Here is a 23,846-nt window from a genome sequence, read left to right as displayed (position 1 = left end):
CAATAGAAAATTTGAATGGAATCTAGAACATCAAAATATTCTTGACAGCTTGAAGAATTTATTGGTGGAGAATGTTGTGTTAAAAACTCCTGACCTCAATAAACGTTTTATAGTAAACATGGATGGCTTGGGAAAGAGTATTGCTGGGTGTTTGCAGCAGGAGAACAGCAAGGGGGAATATCAACCCGTCGCGTTCTTCAGTAAGAAACTGTCGGAAGCTGACAAACACCGCAGCATTTATGAAATTGAGTTTATTAGCTTAGTAAAAACGATTGCTCGATTCCGGCATTACATGGTAAAGGAATTCGACGTACTAACGGACAATAAGGCTCTAACTTGGATTCTCAGCAATTCAAAGAGACTAATGAAGTATGGACCATTAGTTGAGACCCTTTGTCAATTTAATTTTCAAATAAAGCACGTTAGATCTTCCGAGAATTTAGTAGCAGACACATTGACAAGGGTTTACGATCCCTTTGAATTTCGCATTATAGATGGGCCTATGGGATTAGCTGCTTTTAACGAGAATCTAAGGTTAGCACATATGTGGAGACTTCCGTTGATAAAAGAACCGATCGATGAGCTGCAGAGAGAAGATTCTGAACTTAGAGATATTATTGAGAAGATCGAAAAGGGTGAGTCACTTTCTGGCTATATCCTGAATAAGAGAATATTAATGAAAAAGACGAACTCGGTAAACAACCCTTACAAGATTGTTATTCCCAAGAATCTAAGACATGTGCTAATCGAATATTATCATAATGATAAACTGGTTGGCGGCCATTCTGGCATTTATCGAACTTTGAAGAAGCTATATAAGAGATTCACTTGGGAAAACATGAAGCAAGAAGTAACGGAGTTTTTTCGATGCTGTCATCGATGTCAGTTTACAAAAGAAGAAAATAAAAAGAAAATGGGACACCTAATCTCTGAATATAATAAGAGAATAGGATCACACTGGATGATTGACATCATAGGAATTTTACCCACCTCTAAAGGCTTTAAGTGTATACTCATTGGAGTAGATAACGCTAGTAGGTTTGTGGTGTTGGAGAAGTTAAGAACTTTAACTTCAGCATCAATCACCGAAAACCTAATGTATATGTTCAGTAGGTTGGGATTTCCTGAGGCAATATCTACTGACAATGCTTCAGTGTTTGTTTCTGAGCATTTCAGAAAGTTTATGTTAGGACTTGGCATAAATCATATAAAGCTTAGTCCATATCATCCAGAAGGAAATATCTCTGAGCGTTTCATCAAGACCTTGAAGGCCTCAATTCGAGCTTATTTTTCAGATAAGCAACACCTTTGGTCTAATCTTATTCCCGATTTGCATTACACATTAAATATTAGTGAGCATTCTGGCTTAAAGATGTCTCCAATCGAGATATTTTACGGACGTCCTACCAACACCCCTTTGGAGAACCGATGGAAAATCACAGAGTCAGATATTGGGGGTAAATCAACCCAAGAGCTCTAGCTAAATGCAATGCAGAATATGGAGAAATCGTGGAGTAAAAGGAAGAAGTTAATGGCTCAGAGGAGAAGGGAAGTATCCTTTGGATTACGAGATAAGGTTCTCATTCGCTCCCATGTAATGTCATCTCTTAAAGACAAAATAGCTAAGTCTCTTAGCGACAAATGGCTCGATTCATTTGTAGTCCGTCGTTTCCTGACCCCAAGTACAGTATTAGTAACGGATGAAGAAAATAGTTTGAATTCTTTCCGTAGAAGTCATGTATAGGAATTGAAAGTATATAGAGAACCAAGAGTATTGAATTATTAATGGAAATGGAAGAGATATGAAATTAATTCACTTTTGGTAAGGAAATATTGAATATTAAAAACTATTAGTCATTTATTTTATTATTGTTATTTGATATTGTATATTTGTATGTAGCTTTGTTATTGCTTATCAGATAATTTCTTTGGATTTATTTACCATGGCCATGGAATTGAAAAATTTTTTGATAATACTAAATGCACTTAGAGATCTCTAAATTTTGTAAATAGATTGTAAATAGTAATTTATTGATTCAATTTTTAGATTAATGAATTGTATTCAAAGAATTGTATATAAGTAGTTAATTTATTATAATTGTAAAAATGTTGTTGACTAATAGTTTGTTTTTTTATTTTGTAGATTTCCTGCAAAAAAATATATAGCTTTGTATATTTTTTTAATTCTAAGGAGAGGCGGATGTAACATACCATCCTTCTGGATCTGAGAAGAAGAAGAATGGATGGTTACAAGAAGGAAAATTGTATATAGAGCGTTATTTTTTCTATTTAAACTAATATTGTAAATAATTTTTAGTGTTTAAAACAATAATATTCTCTTTGTAAAAAAATCTTCTTTTTAGAATACGAAGAGAAAGAAAAAAAGTATTTAAAAAAAGTTGAAGGGAGGAATGTAAGGAGGAATTGACTTTGAAAAGCTAGGCTATGACAACTAGAGAGAAAAGAGGTGTTTGCGCGTGTTTGTACGGTGGGCGTGGCTTGTCTCGCCGATTCTACCTGGCTCGGTGACTCAAGGACCCGTTATCTAGTTCCTTGAGTGAATCCAGAGAGGATGGAGTTGTTCGCGGTTACGTGTTCTCGATTTGCTTGTGTGTTAAGTAGGACATGTTCCGTGCCAGAAAAGCTTTTACTGCTATATATTCTTTGTGAGTTAAGTGAAGTAAAGTATCACGATTTGTGGAACAAGTTCACAGTTTTTCTGGAAGAAATTGACAAAGAAATAGGCTTTTTTGTGCTTGTGAAAGTTACAGAGTCAGAGAAGGAAAGTGTATATGCAAAGTGAACCCTCATTTCGCTCTATCAATTGTATTCAGAGAGTGAATGTGTGCATTTTGTGCCTGTTTCATTACTCCTTAATCTTTCTGAAATATTTCTTTTTTCAAAAAAAGAAATTTATTAAGGAGAGAGAAATTTTGTAGTGTAGGGCTATTCTTTATAGAGTCTGAAGAGATTGCTAGTTAAGAACTTTTTTCTTTTGGCAATCCTAAAGATTTGTCCTGAGGAGAATCTCTGTAAATACGTGATTAGATGTTTGAACTTGTCAGAACTTCGTAAGTTGAATAGCATAATTTCTGGCACAGAGCAAAGAATTGCGTACGTGGCTAGTCAACCGTTAGTCAAGGAGGCCAAATACCCAACGAGAGGAAAGAAGCTAGTAGGTAAACCATTGAGTATTACTGAAACTGGGTGAGTTGCTACTCGTATTTTACCTATAGTAGTTGTATTCGTTAAAAGTGTGGATAGTGTGGTTGTCTGTATGTTGTCTCCAATGGGATTAAACTCGCGGGCCATTGCTTTCCAACAGTAGTTAAAATCCTCCCAGAAATTGTGGCGATTATTCTTTCTACTTTGACCGCGATAATTGAAATAAGATTTGTACCACCTGCAGATCCAAGATTCCATTTTAATTTAAGTATTTTCTTTTTCAGCTGTTTAGCTATACGTTCAAAAGGAGAGCGTGATATATTTTCTCGAACGATAAATATAGACATATTTTTTCTCGAAAGTTGTCATAAGCCTTGAAAGTAAAGATATTGATTCAGAATTAAATTTGACTGCTATTATTTGAATGAGTTAACAATTTAAGAACTAGAAGTATTGTCAGAATTATATTTAGAAATATTTTTCATTTTTGAAAGAATTTACTTATGAGTAGTTGATGTTCGTAAAAGTGGACAGGAGTTTTGTAACTGTTAAAGTCAATTTTTGGCGAGAAAAGTAATTATTGACTGTAGATTCTATTTGAATTACTATTGATTTTGAATTGAAGGAAGATTTGAATCTGCTAGTAAAGCTAAAATTGAAATTTTTGAGATTTAATCAAATTTGCCGAGAAATTAATAATTATTAGGATAGTTGTATATTGCACGTTTCATCCGAGTGTATATGCGCTATTCAAACGATTTAGTGCATATACACCACCTTCCATTGACAATAAAGTTGTTATCTTTAAAATTGAAACACTGTTGTACATGTTTATTTTGTTTATGTTTGAAGTGTTTCCCTTTCTGAAAACACGCATATTGGATCTGCAATTCCAGCTAATACGTGCTAAGTTGATTACGCGATACTGCTCGACTCCTCTCTCCCAAGCCCTCTCTGCCAGGCTTTGCTGTCTAAGACCATATTGACAGTTTGTTTAGTTTTTTTTATATAATTCTCAATGTGGATTCGATTAGGCGAAGTTAGGTGGAAGGGGGCGTTACAACGTTCTATCATTTAATAGGAATAATAAATACAGCTATACGCTGTAAAAGTATTAAGAAGTTCATTTATTTGTTTTCTTAAAATATGATTTGTAATAATTCATAGTGTCGGAATCTGAAGAACAGAAGGGCTTGCTCGTTATTCGTTCTGGAAAGGTATGGGTTCAAACCCCGAGACGAAATCACAAGGTACTCAAACCGATTTTGTATCAGAAGGAAATAGTGGGTTAATAGAGATTTAAAAAAGGCGGACTAACTACGCCTCAAACGAATGAGAATGCGGGTTATATCCCTCATAGCAAAATAGAACAAAATGTACAATTGAAGCTTATTGATAAGTATGTGAATTAACTTCTAATGTGCTATGGTACAGTGCCCGACCAATTGTATGACTTTCGTTCAATTGAGCGAATTGAATGACTTAAATATTTTTCTTTTGAATGTTTAATGTTGGCAGAGAGAACAAAGGTGAGAAAACCTCTTAGTGACATTTTCTCTGAAGCTTGTTCTTTAGCTTTGGACCCTGTATGTAGGCACGTTGTTCGGTAGTTAATATCTGATTGTGCTCAGTATCAACTGATTGTTAATAACTTTTATCGTCCCCAAGCTCCACATGAACGTATTAAAGATTACGTGAAGAGGGTATGTAGGCCTACTAGTGTAAAAATTTTAGATCTTACAGAGGATGAAGAAAGTGTATTGCGTGCAATTATTTCTGGTGTTACCCCGAGTATTAGGGAGAAACTGTTCTATTCTGGAATTCCTAAATCTATGAGGGACTTTGAGCAACTATTGGAACAGTGTATGAAGCATGAACTCTATATGCTGGAATTCAATAATTCGTCTTAATTTTCATCCTCTTCTCCGAGAACTGCTACCGATAGTGCTTCCCTCTCTTTTCATAAATCTACAACAAAAGCAACATTATTTTTCTGGAACTTTACACAATAAAAACAGTGCTGCGCGCTTGTCTTCGTGTTCCTTCAATTTAAGAAACACGAAAATGGGCTGGTACAATGCTGAAGGCCAAGGACGTTTGCGTACCATTTCTCAAGAGTCTAATAAATTTGTTTATGTTATGCTTAAGCTATTTAAGAGACAGTATCATGCTTGTGTAGACTCAACATCTATCTATTTAGTAAATAATGGAGTGTTTCAGTTTTTACAAAAAATTGAACTTACAAGTTATTCCTAAAACATTTAAAGGAAAGGCAGTTAATAATACCGAACTTGTGTTAGGCAAGTGTGTGCTATTTAGTTTTAACTGTAAAACAAGCTTATTAGTGTACGCTCATTTGTCTATCCAGAACTTGAGAAGTAATTACACATGTTTTGAATGATGTGCTGGATGATCTAAAATGAAAATGTGTTGATTTTTGATATCCACGATATTGTCTTAACTTCTGACTTGGAATCTCACGAGAATTTGTTGCTTGAGGTATTTTATAGATTACGTTCTACAGAGATAAAGGTATCGCCTCAAGAGTGTAAGCTGTTTCAAACTTCTATTCAGTATTTAGGCTTCTTATTTTCTGATGATAATGTTTCATTGCTCCGTGAGCGTATTGAGACGATCCACCGATTGCCTTGCCCCGCTGTAGAAGAGGGTCCAGAAACTATTAGGATCTCTGGGGCATTATGCGAAACATTGTCCTAATTATGATGAAAAAATTTTGCCTATTAACGAGTTAAAATCTCCTAAGCAAAAATTTGAGTGGAAACCTCGGCAGGCTGAAGCCTTAAAAAGAATAAAGGAAGCCTTTGAAGAAAATGTAATAATTAAAGGTTCATTATTTTAATAATAAATTTTATTTACAGGTGGGTGCGTCTCTAAAGTGTCTGGCTGTAATAATTTCACAAAAGACAACCAGTGGTTCCATAAACGGTTAAAGGAGTCTGACCCTAATCGTACAATCTTTGAATTCGAACTGCTTAGAATCTTTAACGCGGTGATTAGATTTCAGCATTTGTTGGTAAATGAATTTACAATTTTAACATACAATACGAGTTTGGTATACATGTTACGCAATCCAAAGAAAATATTACGTTACGGCAACATAACTCAGAGACTTTTTGAATTCAATTTTAAAATCGAACATACCAGCTCAGGGCAGAATTTGATACCAGATTTTCTCACTCGTATATACGACAACAATTTGTATGATGTGTTACATGAACCCTTGGACGGGATGTTTATTATAACATTTTATATGCAGTTTGCGAGAATTGCCTTTATTTAGCATATCGAGATATTAGAAATTATTAAAAAAATGAATCTGACAAGAAAAATGTATATCAACAAGTGGCAAATAATGGTAATAAGCTGGTTGATTATAGAAGAAAATGATATCCTTTACCAGCGAACAAAGGCTCGTACTGTTGAGTATAAACTATTGGTACCCTCATTCTTGAAAAACATGATTATGGGTTATTATCATGAATTTCGCTAACGGTCAATCATGGGAGCTATTTTAAAACTTTGTGTAAGGTTCGTAGACTCTTCACTTGTCAGAATATGATGGCGAATATTAAGTCTTTCGTAACCACTTGCACACTTGTCAAATTGCAAAACCTAGATTAACCAAACCTCAAGAGGAATTAATATCGAAATATAATAAAATTCCCCATGGGCATCTTTTGATGATTTGGCGGGTCCCCTTCCAACTACTTCTAGCTATACTTATATGTTATTGGTACTTGATAACTGTACACATTTTTCACACTTATTTCCACTGCGGAAGGCCAATAGCACTACTATTACTCGCGATCTATATAATATATTTTATAAATAGGTTTCGCGTTTTCACTTACTACCTCTTATTTTACTTGTTTCACATTCAGGAAATTCCTGTATGCCTGAGGTATTAAACACATACGTAGTTCACTCTACTTCCCTGTTGGGAGCGTCGTGGAACGCTATGTGCATGTTTTGAAAACGGGTATCAGAAGTTATTTTCATAACAAATAAGACAAATGATCTTATTACACTGGTCGGCATGAAAATCCTCCCACGAGGGTAAAAGGGTGTATCGGATAGATTTCAAGACGCTGATTACGAATATCTTGTAGAGAAAGTTCCAGCTCGTAAGGTTTTATTTGGCGGTGTGCTGTTTCCATAATTGACAGAAAAATCTTATTTTTTTATTTAATATGTGTTTTCCGTGTTTGGAGTGCATAATTCTGAAATGAAATCTTTGAGTTTTACGTCCCACGGTTATGCCGGTTAGGCTAAAGGAGACGGTGATAATGAGAGATGAGTGAAATGGTGGAATGAAGAAAGTGGGAGGAAACGGGAGTACCCCGAGAAAACCCACGAGCACGGTGTTTGTCCACCACAAAGTTCACTTGGCGGGGGCTGGGATCGAACCCGGGACCCCAAGCACCAGAGGTGAACGCTCTACCACTGAGCCACCGCGCCCCCCTGCATAATTCTGAATTTTTATCTTAATCCAAGAACTGTTACTAAGCTATATCCCAGGAACATTCTTTTCTCTAGCTCACGACCCCCAGAAAACGTACCCTCCCACCTTGGGTTGCAAAGATTTACTGTCGTTCCACACTGCATACACTAAAAACCTATACGTTATTGACGGGGAAGGGTTTCGTAATCAACTTGCGATCATTCGTCGGCTCCCTTTTGTCTAGACGACAGACAGATTGTTGAAAAAGGCGCCAAGACAAACACCACGTTGTCGCGTGAAACAAATATTTCAGTTTCGAGTTGATTTTCGTGTTAGAAGGTGGTAGTGTGGTGTTCGTGTTAGAAGGTTACGGTGTGTCTGTGTATACCGTAGGTGAAAAATATTTCTGCGTGAAATATTGACGTTTGTGTTAAACGAACATGCCGAGAACTTGCAACAATTCGACAGATTCATTCTGCTACATATGTGGGGAAGTGATTTTCAAGGGACAAAGTATGTCATTGTTACCGTTCCTGAACACAGCCTACCATCTGTACTACGGGTGTAAAATCGGCGACCAGGATCGCGTTTGGGCTCTGAAACAAAGTTGTAACTCGAGTGCGCGTACTCTCAGGGGATGGTTGAAAGATACACATAAATCGATGTTGTTCGCCGTACCTATGGTTTGGTGCGAGCCCCGTGATCATGTTTCAGGCTGTTACTTCTGCCTGACTAATATAAAAGGTTTCTTAAAAAACATGAAGCATAAAATACAGTATCCTAACTTGGATTTCGCGAGGAGATCTGTGAAACATGATGATTGTCTGTACCCGTACCATCAGACTCATACACCCTGTGCAGTGTTTCATCCGATGAAGAACCTGCTGCTTGTGAGGATGTTGCACAATCTTCGAATACACAGTCAGATCACAATTACGCTCCAGTGACTGACACTAATGGACCACATGTGATAAGTCAGGAAGAGCTGAATAATCTGATCAGAGATTTAAACCTTCCCAAGTCTAAGGCCCTGTTGCTTGCATCACAACTTCAGCAATGGAATCTACTAAACCAAGATGTGAAAATATCGATGTATAGGAAAAGAGAAGTGAGCCTAGTTCCTAATTTTACAAAGGAAGGTGATTTGGTGTATTACAGTGACATTCCATCGCTTTTGGGACAACTGAAGTTGAACTACGACACTGAAGATTGGAGGCTATTCGTAGATTCCTCTATGATAAGTCTCAAGGCAGGGTTGCTACACAATGGCAATGAAAAGCCAGCCAGCCATATTGCTCATGGTGTACATATAAAAGAAACATAAAAGAACATGCGAAACCTATTAAAGAAAATGAAGTATGAACAGTTCCAGTGGTCTGTTTGCAGTGGTCTTAAGGTTATTGCCATCCTCACCGGTTTACAAGGAGGTTACACAAAGCACTGTTGCTTTTTGTGTCATTAGGATAGTCGAGCCAAAGATCAGTACACCATCAGAAAATGGACGCCAAGGAAGCAACTGTTCCCAGGGGAGATGAACGTAGCTAATGAACGTCTTGTGGATCCGGAGAATTCCGGTGGATATTCTTACCACCTCTTCATATCAAATTAGGGCTCATGAAGGTCTTCGTCAAAGCCCTGAACCGGAATGGTGAAGCATTTAATCATCTCAGAAAACTATTCCCAAGACTCAGCGACGCCAATGTGAAAGAAGGTGTTTTTACGGGACCTCAAATCAGAGACTTTTTAAAGGATACTACATTTTCTTCTAAGTTTAATGAAGTGGAAAGTGAGGCTTGGGAGGCCTTTCGAGAAGTCTGCAGTAACTTTCTAGGGAATCATAAGTCCCCTGATTACAAAGACATCGTGGGCAGGTTAATTACTTCATTTCGTAACATGGGATGTAATATAATCCTAAAGTTACACTTCCTGCATTGCCATCTGGACTTCCTCCCCGAAATCTACAGCTTGAGGAAGGTCTCTGACGAACACAGGGAAAGATTTTACCAACAAATAGCAACCATGGAGAGGCGCTACATAGGTAAATGGAGTGTGAATATGTTGGCAGACTTTTGTTGGAATAGGACACGTGAAACACTCTGTAGTAATTACAAGAGGAGTAGGAAAACGAAGTGACACGTAAGCAGCAAACTTTAACTTTTTATGCAATTTTATCAGCATAATTTATATTGATATTTCAATTATGAGCAAATTATTATGGGTGGATAATAGCATCTTTGGGCAGATGTTGAAACACCCCTCTCTCCTCCATGAAAACTGGTACGTTCTGGAGAAAAACGGGTTACGGATTCGAACTCAGGAGCTCGAAACCTACAGGGATCACCTATTTTCGTTCGTGGGTGAAGTTAACGAGGAAAGTGAAGTTTACAACTTAAACATAATTTTGGGCTATTTTCACTAACCATGCTGTTTACTGTCGTCTTGCTACTGTCATAATGAGAAGTTTGTTATTGTTTACTCCAATGTCAGTTATATATTAATGGTGCATGGTTATCGTATAAATTAAAAGTTTTCTCTCTTTTCTTCGAAAACTACACATAAGGATTTATACTCATCCATATTGTTTTGTTCAGCCCAATAAGACATATCAATTGATATATGTCTCATTTCGAACAATATTCTTAACAATAAGTGTTAATACTGTAACATTGTAGTGTGTTTGCTGTTGCTCTTTACAATTCAGAACAACCTATATTTGAAGGTAAAAATTTTCATTGAAATATTACTTATCATCTATAAGCACCAGTAGAAATTAAAGCAAGAAATCTACTTTTTCTTCTGTTCTCTCAATATGCACACTCCACTGAACTTAAATTGTTCTCTGAAAAAAAATGACCCTAAACACCAAGTGTTTTTCTTCGGTTACAATCATTAGAAGGAAGCACACGATAATAGTAAAATTTGGTCCCTTATTAACATTTTCTTTGTTGTCTTTAGAGCTGCTGATATGTTCTTAATTCCCATTCTATAAATCAACTGATTTACAGGAAATAGCTCAGTTTTCACAGATATAAACGAAATCAACAAATTCCAATAGCTAATTAATTAATAAATTATTAACAGAACTCTTCCATATTATCTTCCGGAACTCCAAGCTTTATCAAGTAACATTTGAATTTTACCATAATGAGAAACAAAGTTTGATACTAGTTTGAAAAGACTAGTATTCATAGAGTAACGTAACTAATTAATTAATTAACTTTATCATCATTTTTATATTTTAATTTTTTATTAATTTTAGTTTTCAGTTTTACATTTTATAAATGTTGTTTAAGAATGAAATACTTAACAAATTCCTTACTGCATATTCTACGATACAGATTGCTTTCGATTGTCTTCCCTTTTTTAGTGCTTAATAGTCATTACGAACATTACTTCAGTATATTACTTTGAAAAGTTGTATTCATGATAAATATTCTTTTAAAGTGGGTTAATCAAAATTATAAACTTGTAAACTAACTTAATATTAACAATTGTTTACGATGTTAAATAAATAGCTATTTTAAGTTGCATTATTATATTTCAATTATGACATTTGTTAAGAGCATCCTTGATGTGTAAGAGTTAGCGTAAACAAACCCCTCAGAGAAAATTAATGATATCAATGTATGTTTGCAATTTAAAAAAATACTAATTTTTTCTTGCTCCTTAAATACGACTGACTGCTTCAACCGTAACATCAGCAAATACTTTCTATCCTTCTAAATAAGTATTTATTATTGATTAAATATTTTGTTAAAGAATCAAATAGTTTTACTTCAATATTCATATACTTGGAAGCAACGCCAGCTTTTTAGCCAATGCTTAATTACCTTGTTTGAAACCAAATTTTCATTTCTTCACTACTTGTAGTACAATAAAGACAAACATTTATGCAGACAAATTGTTAGGGTATATTTTTGAAACTCTTGGTTTTCAAACCGCAATGTTCGATATAAAATACGATATATAATATACATTTATGATATACAGTAAATGATATATGATATATATTTATTATATATACTGTTACAAAAGGAAATAACTGTGATTCGAAGGAGTACAGCTTATCCCAAAAATAGGCTTACTCAATGCTGGAAAGGAACGCTATTAAAAACTAATAAAATTAGTATTAATTCTCAATTCTTATATAGTACTGTATGATATTGAATTTATAATTTTACAGTGCATGCTTATGAGCTGAAAAATAAAATATAGTAGGTGTATGTTGGTCTATATATTGACCATTTCTGTATGTTGATCCGTTATTGGATGGTCAAATTGCAGAGAGCTGACAATGTACATTGAATGAGCATTTGTCAATTAATCAAACGTCTTGCTTCCTTGAGGCTATACGATTATCGTATATCCCTTTAAGGCACCTGGGTTTGATTCTCGGTGGTAGCTCATGTGGTTCGGATTCCACGTCAAGTTCTAATCTTCTCTCATATAGCCTCCGTGCTTAAAAATCTGTTACTGCCTCTCTAATGTTTGGCCGCCAGTCTCTACTGTTCTTCTGTATCATACCTATTGGCATCACCAAAGAAAACTTATAGGTTCCAAATACATTATTTTTCTTATTCTGGCAATCATATATTAAAGTACGCTGGTCGTAGCCCGTTACAACGTGGATGTGTAAGGCGTCATCTTTCAGCTGACCTATATAGAATACCGATGACTAATGAATTTGACGTGAACGGCAGTTAATAGTTGCCGTTTTACAACATATATCAATCAGGTTTTACAATTATTTATATGCCACAGATGTAGGGTCCTCAAAGAGAACAACACGCTACATATAGGGCTATATTAGATAGGACTATATTGACATTAAACATTTAAATATTGAATCGTTGCTTTAACCGTGTATTTAACCACTGAAAATCATAACAAACGTACATTAGCGACTATCATTATACTGTACATGCTAGACAATCGCATCCACCATCAGTAACTAACTAACAAATTCTATGGCCTATGGAACCCGGAGGTTCAATGCCGCGTTCACAAAAGCTCTCCACTGACTTCTATTCTTAGCTAACTGCATCCAGTTTCTACTTTATATTCCAATCTCCAGTAGTCTGGTCTTCCCGTCAAGACTTTGAAAGCGTTTCTACTTTCTTCCATTCCCGCCCACCTAAGCCTCCTAGACTTGACGACCCTAACAATGTTGGGTAAACCATATAAATTATGTAGTTCCTCGTTATGAAGTTTCCGCCATTTCCCATTCCCGTTCCTCTTGGGTCCGAATATTCGTCTCAGGATCATCAGTACACTTCATAATTATAGATCAAATATACTAATGATGATCTGACAAAATCACCACCTATCCCTACTATATGGTATTTCAACTGGTATACATAACGTAAATAGAAGGGAAAGTGTTAAGTAATCAGGTGAACAAATATTGTCACCGATTCATACATGTTTACCATATTCTGGTTGACTTCCTAAAAATAGACAATTTAATTACTATCCTATGATCCGATAAAGAAGAGAGACTATTTTGCTGTTATATTTAATAATGAAGCATCAAAGTAATTAAAAGATATCCCCGTATTTATATTCTGTACTGATTTCGACTTAATTTCATATTTTCCAATTACAAGGCGTAAATACAAATTTAACTATTAAACACTCAATACATCAGAGTCCATTTTTATACAGTCTGTTCCTTATAACTCTTCTTACTTTTCTGTACATATAATATAAATAATTTCTAATATCGTAAAACAATAAAGGTTTAAGTTAAATTTGCGAAAGATTACAAATGAATTAATAACAAATTACAAATCAAATGTAATAATTTGGTTTTCTAACTATGTTAGAAATTTTCATTAGGAATTGCATGTTAATGATATTAGACAGTACAATCACACAATTACTGTATAATTACTGCATATAAACTTTCTAGATCTAAATATACTTTAGAAAATATAACATATTTCAATTTACATATGCACAGCTACTGCAAGATTTGACAAATAACATTCTATATTAAAACATAAATTCAACTATAACAATCATGTACCTAAATGGTTTATTATAACGATAAGCTCAAACCTAACTTACTAACCTGAGCTCCAATCTGGTAATGTAAAGTTTTTGTAGACATGAACTAATACTTGGGATAATCCTTTACTTAGCAGAGATCTGGGCATTGAGGAAATAGGAAATAAGGAAACTGGAATCTCTCGGGACTGGAGTGTGGAGAAAGGTAAAGAAAATCAATAGAGTTATGAAGGAATGATAGAAAAAACTGGTGAAGAAAGGAAGATAATACTGGAGGTCATTCTCGGAACAAGAAAAGCACTGGATGTACTATTGCTTGCCAAGAAAATGTTTAATAACTGACGAACCGGAAGAAAATGTTCCGGAAAGATTGAAAAGGAGATGGAAGTGGTATGAGTTGCTGAACAATGTAAAATAATGATGGAAGCTACTGATGGAGAAGGAGAAGGGTTGAATATAGAAATGCATGCAGGGTGCATGCGTAAAACCAACCACCAGACAAAAAATAATTGATGATGATGTTTCTTGATTGTCAGTTAGGCGGAGATGACCAGTAATTTGTTTAATGTATTGTCGATTATCACTATATTACGTATCAAAACTTTTGATAGTATAGTTTCGTTGTATTTTGAAAATTGAGAAGAAAAAACAAATCCATGAAGATCTCATGTTAAACACGTGTTTTGAATAATGTCTATAGAATTAAGTAAACGTGATATATATATATATATATATATATATATATATATATATATATAATTTTTGTCGGTATAACGTAAAAATGCGGAAACGTTCAAATAATCATTTGAATTTAATTTTTTACCTTTCTTTTTTAGGACTCATTAAAAAACGGATGAAGCATTTAATAGTCTTCTAACAAAATGCTTTTGCAGCTTAAAATTAATTACCTTGCGATTTGTTCTTTGCTGATACGAAAGATTACCACCATGAAATTTACACACTTAATCACCCAGAAGTGACGTTGAAACACTAATAAAAGTTAGAATGGTAATATCGGTTTCGTACAGAGAGAGATATATAATAGCTCTCATTTCACATCGAATTTCCACAAATGTAAAATAAACATTCGTACATCTGCTTTAGTATTTTAAACTGTGATTTCTCCATGGATATATGGCAAATTGAACATCTATGTTGATAACAAATTTAATTGCTATACATCCTAAACCAACGTCGCTTGTTTTAATTAGATTTGCGAGATTTTGCTGCTTCAAAGAATGACATAATAACGGTGATGAGCAATAAAAATGATTCGTTAAATTGTAAATGGCGAAATTGAATGTGCTCTTTTAAATTTTTATCATATTTTACCAGACGTAACATATGCAGCACACATGCACGTGCATGCATATATACATTGAGCGATGTTTCTTTAATACTATCTTTAAAAAGGACCTATTCGATGGAAACGCTTTGTACACTGGCTCGGTATACGAATGATTTGCCATCGGATAGTTTCTTTTTACATGTGATATTAAACAAACACCGTCTAATTGGTTCGACCTTTATTGGTTTATTGAAAACAGTACTCCTTCCGATTAAGTAGGGGAAATAGTCATTGAAATGCCTACCGCACGATTTTTAGTCCTATCTCACAATACCGTAATCAATAACATGGCTTGTGATGCTACCTCACGAATACCGCGATCAATAACATGGTTTGTGATGCTGTTTCAGTAATACCTCGATTAATATTGTTCTTATATGTCTGAATACTTTTGTGGGTTGTCAATATACCACGTACATCCAACAAATAAGTTCTTATAACATCAAATCACAACTTCGTGGATAGCAAACTACATCATTCAAACATCTAATTAGACGATTGTTGAACTTAGGTGCAAAAGAGCGATTGTGAAACAGCTTGCCGGATGCATAACGACACTCTGCTCAATCCAAGGACTAGCTCAGGAGAGTAATGCTCCCAGAAGTAGGAAAGAAAAGCACAGTTCTGATTGGTTGGCGTTATCCCTTTCTTGCCACGTTGCATTCAAATAGCCGAAATCAAACGACTGTTGTTGTAGGTCTTCCTGGCCGAGTGGGCTAGCGCTATATGCTAGTAACAAACATCTCTTTTGGCGTAAGTTCAAACCCGGCCCGAGGAAAGTTCTTTTTACATTTTTATAACACTGTTTAAATTAAAATAATATGAAAATAATACTCAAAAAAGTGATTTACTAACTTGTGTGCAGATAAGTAGTAGTAGTAGGAGGAGGAGCGGGTTAGAAACCCTGCAGGGCTCGTTTTGTTTCCCTTGTGCTCCATGATATAAATTTTGTGACTAAAAACAACTGGCTAGTATTACGCGTAAAACAGCTGGCTATAGTAGCGCGCGAAAAAACATACTTCCAGGAGCATTACTCTCCCGAGCGGATCGTTCAATCCAGAGCTCGCAAAATTATAATACAATAATTATTGGAAAGAAAGAAGTAGGCTGCAGCGCTCTCTGTTGACCGTCACATCGTTGCGATCTTTAGCTCTGGAGAAAAAGGAGCAAAGGAGCACCACTCCACAACCACATCAACAAGTATTCACCAAATATGCATTTGCTTCTCGACGATGATGTGAGTTTTTTGAGCCTCAAATACGACATAGCCGTCAAAATGTAAATGCGCCTTATTCGAAGTTAGAAGTGTGTTTTAATCACATCGTATATAATTTACATCCACTATAACACTTCAACTTGCTCATTGCATTGCTTTATGCAGTAATTTGTTGCTACTTTCAAGTAAAAATCTATAATCTTTCTTCCAACAGATTTTATGTATATTTGTGCATTTGTTTGTGCTAATTACTTATAGGGATCTACGTGGAAGCTATTTGTCTATCTTAAGCGATGCAAGGAACATAAGTAACGCCCTAAATCAAATAATACGATTCAACAAGTAGGCATAGTCTTGAAGATTTTATTAGATATTAACAAATTTCCTAGAAGTATGAATATGCTGTGTAGGTAATGAGTCAGTACTAAAATTTATGTTTCCCACTTTGCCATATTTCCTGCCTTAATAGAAAACCTCATTGCGTGGGAAAACAGCTTGGAGATAATGTATATAACTTGAAGATACCATGTAACTTATATACATATGAAGAATCGATGTCTTTGAAATATTGCAAGATTAAACAGTCTAGATATTTACTTCCATATGTATGCATACTAACTTTCCAATAGTGGTTATGCGGAGCAGGTTATTCCCTTGCGTCCTCACCGTAATAAGATTTCTACATTGTTGAGAAGCAACTTAGAAGTTTTTTAGGTTTCTCACGCAACAATGTGCATGTTCTTTTTGCCACTATTACGTACTCTTACGTTCCGTTCTAACAGCTTATTGAACTGGATTTTTTTTTGTATTTAACGTAATAAGTTTTATTACTGTAGGGTAAGACGTTTTATTACTTTGGCAAAGACTGGGACGATTGGAGCTGAGCTGATTTTGGGTTTAACATCCCGTTCAGCAGCGAGGCTATATGAGACGTGGACCTACTGATTAACGTGGAATCCGAACCACATGAGCTCTCGCCGGGAATCGAACCCGGGTTCCCCACGCCAAAGGCGCGTACACTAACCGCTTAGCCACGAAGGAGCTCTGGGACGATTGGAATAATTCCACTATTTCAGATTGAAGACCTTCTATTTTCAACAAATCTCCTCTCCATTCGTTTGCATCTATACTCACAAAGGAGTTGGTCTATATGCCCATCACCTAATATTTAAAGCCTTTGCAGTAGGCTGGTGTGAAAAATTGAGGTTTGCACATCGGTATTCTAATAGTTCGGGATTGTTGCTCCTTAGTAAGTATTTCAAAAATCAATATTTATTTTTGTTTAAATTTATTATCTTTGGGTGCCACCAGCATAGTTAACCTTTCCTTCTGCAAAATTTCCCGAATATTAGGTTGGCGATCAACGACTGTAGACGAATGGTTGATATGCTGCCAAATAATTGTCTTATAAACTTGAACTAAAAAGAATTGAAATGGAGAGTATGTGTTTTTATTGCGACAAAGCATTTTACAATTAGAGTGAAAATATTTCAAATTTTAGTTGAAAGTGAAAAATTTCACTACATTTTCTAAACTGGTATTTCAACAAAACCAAAAAACCAGTTATAGTACATAGTAAGTTTACTCTGACATAATGAAAGCCTATAATATGCATTTGAAATTCCAAAGTACACCCTGATTTCTTAATTTGAATGGAAGTTATTCAAGAAAATGTAGGTAACATTTAAGTATCTGAAAGTAAAGAGACCCATTCTATCACAAACAGCGCTGTTAAGTAAAATATTATGCAGAAACACATGAATACTGTTACCTTTCTTTTCACTTCACTCTGGTACTGACTCCTAATGGCTTGAGTAGAGAACACTGCTAAAATTGATTTGGTTACGCTATACGTTGTATATTGCATGTGTTACAGCATTAAAGTCTGATGTAGTGTAATGTGTATTACTGTGTGATTACGTTAAACTGATTTCAGTTGTCTTTTTGTCTTTCTAGATGTGTTTCAATTTTAATGAACTCTAATAATTTGAAGTGATTCATCCTGTAAAAACTTAATACTAAAAAAGACACTTATTGTCCTCTATTTGGGTAGCTAGATAAGTTACCTGAAATTATGTTACCAACTTATAGTATTGTTATGAAATATTATCTTTTTGTGAGGTGCGAACTAAAAGAACAATCCCGGCAAGATCCTTCTTTGGCTGATACTTCAGATATTGTAGCATCTAAGGTGGAAAGTGTGTGGTGTAAGGCATCTATTCCCACTGCATCTCACACAAGAGTTCTTCAGTTATTAAGAGTGTATCATGATAAATACCGGACTTTATTAAAACCGTACCAAAAAAGGAAGAAAAGTCCTTTGTATAAAGAGAAGATTACTTCTTTCCGCAAAGAAGCTGAAATAAAAAATTTGACATCGCATCTTGTAAGTGCAAAGTCAATGAATGTTATTGTTGCAGGGACAAGAAAATTCCTAATAAAGAAATCAAATTCATTGAAGATCAACGGACAGCAAGAAAAATGGTTATTGGAGGAGTTGACAGTAAAGAGACAGTAAAACTGGAAAAAAGGTTTGCAAGAAAAATCAAACAACTGTCGTTTTATGAATCTCATCTTCGAAGAACATACTCGAATCAAGAAACACTAAAGTTTGACGAGGACCATTCCAGCGACGATAGTAAATCCTATTCTAGTTCAGACTTGAATGTCAATCAGCCCAGTACTTCAAGTCAAACTTCACAGAGGGTAAGAGAAACAACAAGCCAAGTGAGAGCTTCACTACCTACTCTGTCTCTCACTCCAGATCGTTATGGGGTCTCCGACAGAGCAACAGCTGCCATATCTTCAACTTGTCTGAAGGATCTTGGAATTATTAGATCAGATGATACTTCAAACGTCTCAATAGGTCTTATAATAGAAATTAGGAATACGTAGAATTTTTGTCAATAATTCGATTGCTACATGTTACTTTCGTATCATTTCAAGGTCCCCTTCATCCACATGTCTAATTTTGATAAAAGCTGGGAGAACTGAAGAAATAATAGATATTCGGAAAGTGGCTGATATAGTAGCCACGGAATTCTCTAATGTGAACGACAAGTTTTTAATAACTTATTTGTAGTTGAGATATTTGTTGTTGCAGCCTATGACGTCATCGTTTGTGACTTATTAAACATGTCATTACAACTGAGTTATTTCAAACAATTCTTAGTTTTGATCGTAGAGTTCTATGACCGTTATGCTGCCCCTTCCCAAACGTCTTTTTTCTTTCATTTTCCCACAATTTTCGAAAATGAAGATAAGTGAGAGCGAACGTTTAGAAGAGCCTCAAAATGTTATCTAATGAACATCCCGTTAATAGTCCATGGTCATCCCGGTTATAGTCGGTACGTGGATACTAGTCGTCTAGCCAACATTGACATTTTTTGGACCAAAGGAGGAGCTCCATAGGACACAAAACGTTATCCAATCAATATCCCACGTTGGACCTTATGTAATCCTATGATAGTCGATTCACATCCCATTGTTATCCCAAAGTTTTTTAATGGACATTCCTTTGAGGTTCCGTTGAATATCCCATTTTCTCGTGGAGGTCCTGCGGATCTCCCGGAAGGAAATTCGGATATCCCGTTATCAATTGCAGGATCAGTCTCGGACAACCAGTGGACGTCCTTATGCTATATAGAATAGTCGTTTGACATCCCATTGTTATAACACGATTTGCCAATAACATCCCTTTGTGGTCCAGCTGAATGTTCAGTATCCCGGGATATTAGCGGACATCTTGAACTCCCGCGGAAATCCTGTTTAAGTCTTGGGAGTAAATTCGGATAATCCACAAAACGTTACTTGCTCAGTCTCGGACATCCCGTGGACGTACTTGTGCTATGTGGGTAATAATAACCGAAACCAAGCCAATCATATTCCAATCGGAAATATCAATGTGCGTGAAGAGTGTAGTCCTAATGTAAGAAGTAATGATATATTCAATTATACCGGTAATAGAACCGAACTGAATTTCAGAAGAAACAGAAAATGGTAATCGTACAACATTTAGAAAGCAGGCAAACAGTATATATATATATTTTTTTTTCGAAATGGATTTCGTAATAACTTCATAGGTAATAAATTTTTAAAATAGAAACCAAAGAACTGAAGGAATTCATAATATACAGAACGCTACACAAGATTGCGCTACTAAATGCAACCTAACTGAATCATTTGCTGATGGCAATTTAAACTAGATGTAGCTGACGTGGAACGGGTTAAAGCCACGTCAACAACTAATTCGCAAGAGTGTTTTTGTGTAAATGAAACACACTTTAAAACTTTGTATCTTAGTAATAATTACCAATATAATTCCATTAGTAATTGGCATTGGATGTTTGATGATAAGATCGAATATGTATGCAAGCACGATAATGATTGTTTTCTTGAAAACACTTAGTACAGCCAAAATAAATTCGATAATTAATGATATTTCCCTTCAAGCTTTGAATGATACTGGAGCCAGTGTATCGCTACTATCATATTCCTTTTTACGTGAACTTACAAAAGTCTATTCCAACCCTAGATTGCAGAAAATAGATAATTTAATTTTGGTTGATTACACAGGTAACATAAGAAAATGGTTATGGATAAAAACAAGTGGTAAATTCAATATAGGATTATGAAATTTCAATTCCCATTTACGTTATTAATTAACTAAAAAATGTACTGGTATGTCTAGATTTTCTCACGCAATTACGTGCAGCTTTAGATTTTGAAAATAAAACATTCTCAATGCATATCCTTCGCGACAAAATTGTTCAAAATTTAATTCCTGTTAGTGACAACTTTGGATTCCAGTGGCAACCCCTTATAAGTAATGTCCTTAATATAAATGAATGTAATAGTAAGGAAAAGATAATTATGGATCATGGAAGTGAAAAGCCTACTATCGACAACGGTGACCATTTAGTTTATAAGTCTGTGGATAAAATTGTAGACACCGTTGATAATACTGATGAAAACTTTGTAGTACAATTCAGAAGTATTTTTCATAAGCATAGAATGTTATTTTCACATAGACCGGGATGTTATAAAAATTTCGTGTACGATATTGAAGTCGATACAGAAAATCCGATTATAACAAAGCCATACATTATACCTTATAGATTTAGGGAGAATATAAGAAGATATATTACTTAAAAGTTGCAAGTCGGAATAATAAGTCCTTCACAGAGTGTCCATTTAGATCCATTGCATGTGGTACCTAAAAAGAATGGTAAACGATTGAGAATAGTATTAGATCTGAGAAAGTTAAACAAACAAATAAAATTACAGCAAGTAAGATATCCCCGGTCGAAGAAATCCTTAGTTCATTACAAGGAAATACCATATTTGGAAATCTGGATCTCGGATGACATATAATCCGATCTTGTTAGGAAAAAGTTCAAGACCTTATGCAGATTTTTCTTTTAAAGGGCAGTTATATGAATATAATAGAGCGGTCTTTGGTTTAATGGTAGTGTTGCCTTAGCATCATGTTGAAATAAAGTGATAGGACAAGATCTTCGTGCAAATGAGATTTTCTATGCTGATGATATTTTAATTATGGGGAAAACTCCCAAAGAATATTTGGAAAATTTTTACGCAGTTCTGGAACATTTGCAAAAAGCAGGCTTAAATGTTGATATAGAAAAATCCAAATTTTTCAAGGAGTACATTGATTTTTTGGGTTATTTGATAGTCGCTCAATGAATGTATTTTGGTGAATCCAAGATACAAGCTATAAGAAATTTGCCCGCTCCCACTAACTTAAAAGAAACACTCAAGTTATGGGATTGTTCAACTGGATTAGAAAGTCAATACCTCCATTTGCAGAAATTGCTCAACCTCTATTCTCTGTAACCAGAAAGGGAATCCCGCGGTAATTGGTTACTTTACAAAAAATAGTGTTAACAAATTAAAAACTAGTATTATGGAAAATATTCGTCTAAATAATCCTAGATATGATCGTTCTTTTTATGTGCAGTGTGATGGTTCGTTATCAGGAATTTCTAGCATATTATGATAACCTAAACTAATTACGGATGAACCAGCTGTTATTTACTCTGTTAGTTGAACATTGAAGAACGCAGAAAAGGATTAGACGACCAGAGAAATCGAATTAATCGTTGTACGTTTTGCACTTCAAAAGTTCGCTCCGTACGTCAGTGGCAGCCATTTCATAGTCCGAACATATCATAATTCTTTGCGTCATCTTAAGAAAGTACAGAGATACAATAGGCGTTTATTAAGATGTTCTTTATAATTTCAATCTTTCGATTTCGAAGCAGAGCACATTAAAGGGGTCAATAATGTCTCAGTGGAAAGGTTATTTCCGGATGACAATCATCGCATGTTGTCCATTAACGTTTTTAAAATCTTACAAGATGAAATAGCTAAGATATCCATAGAGGAATTGAAAGAGCAACAACGGATGTATGAATGTTATGCTAAAATCATACATTTAACATCTTGAGCTAAGGACTGTGATTGTCCTCGTAATTGGTATACAGTGTATCAAGTATCTAAAGACGTATTATTGATTAAAGACTTTAAATATAAAAACAGAATGAAATTTTGTATTCCACCGATATTAGTGCGTCGTATATTAAGAGCGTATCATGATGATTTTGGCCATTTCGGATGTTTGGAGGTATACTCATTAATTAGTAAATCCTTTTATTGGAAATTACTACGAACACAGATCAAAAGCTACATCAATGATTGTGAGGAATGTATGAAAATTAAGCACAACTATCAAGCTCTATATATAAACCTATTATGTCAATCCTGCCTTAAAGACCTCGTTCTTTTATTTCTGTGGATTTATATGGACCTCTTCCTCGAGCATCTACAGGTGAAAGTTTTCCTTTTACCGTTATATATATTTTTACGAGATATCTAGTTGCATATCCTCTACGAAGAGCAACTTCATCTAAAATTGTGCATTGAATTTTGAATGTATATATACCTCATTGTGGCTCAATTAAGCATAACCTCTGTGATAATGGTGGACAGTTTCGCAGCAATGTATTTATCCGTGCGATGAATAATGCCAACATTTATGTGCGTTTTGTTACACCGTATCACGCCAGTAGTTCTGTTGTTGAAAATGTACATTGAAATCTCGGTATGCTATGTAGACACTATTGTCAAAACAAACACACCGACTGGATTAAATATGTTACCGAAATCACCTACTTTTTAAATTATTCAGTTTCGGATACCTTGGTGTCACTCCGGCCAATATTCATAATGGAACAGACTGTATAAAGCCAATAGAACAACATCTTAATATTAAACTTAATGAAGATGATGAAATGGATTATTCGCATCTTGTTAGTATGGTACATCTTCATAGGACGCATACACTTCGTTTGCGAAATCAGAAAAAGGAACATCAACAAGCAGGTAAATCTAGAAATCAAAATATCCAGTTTTTGTGAAGTTTCATCAACAAAGCGATGCGTCGTTAAAAAGGATTTATAAGTTTTCCAATTTATACGCAGGACGTTATTTGTGTACAAAACAAGTTAACTCTAATTTTGTTGAATTAATGGATGTAAAGACTGGTAAACTTTTGGGTTTGCGTAATGTTGATGAGCTGAAACTATGGCGTCCGTCAAAGTATGCCGAAGGTAAATGGATACAATTAA

The sequence above is a fragment of the Thermobia domestica genome, chromosome 1 (genome assembly GCF_964235325.1).
Source record: "Thermobia domestica chromosome 1, izTheDome1.hap1.1, whole genome shotgun sequence".
Classification (NCBI taxonomy): domain Eukaryota; kingdom Metazoa; phylum Arthropoda; class Insecta; order Zygentoma; family Lepismatidae; genus Thermobia; species Thermobia domestica.
This window is presented reverse-complemented; position numbering follows the sequence as displayed.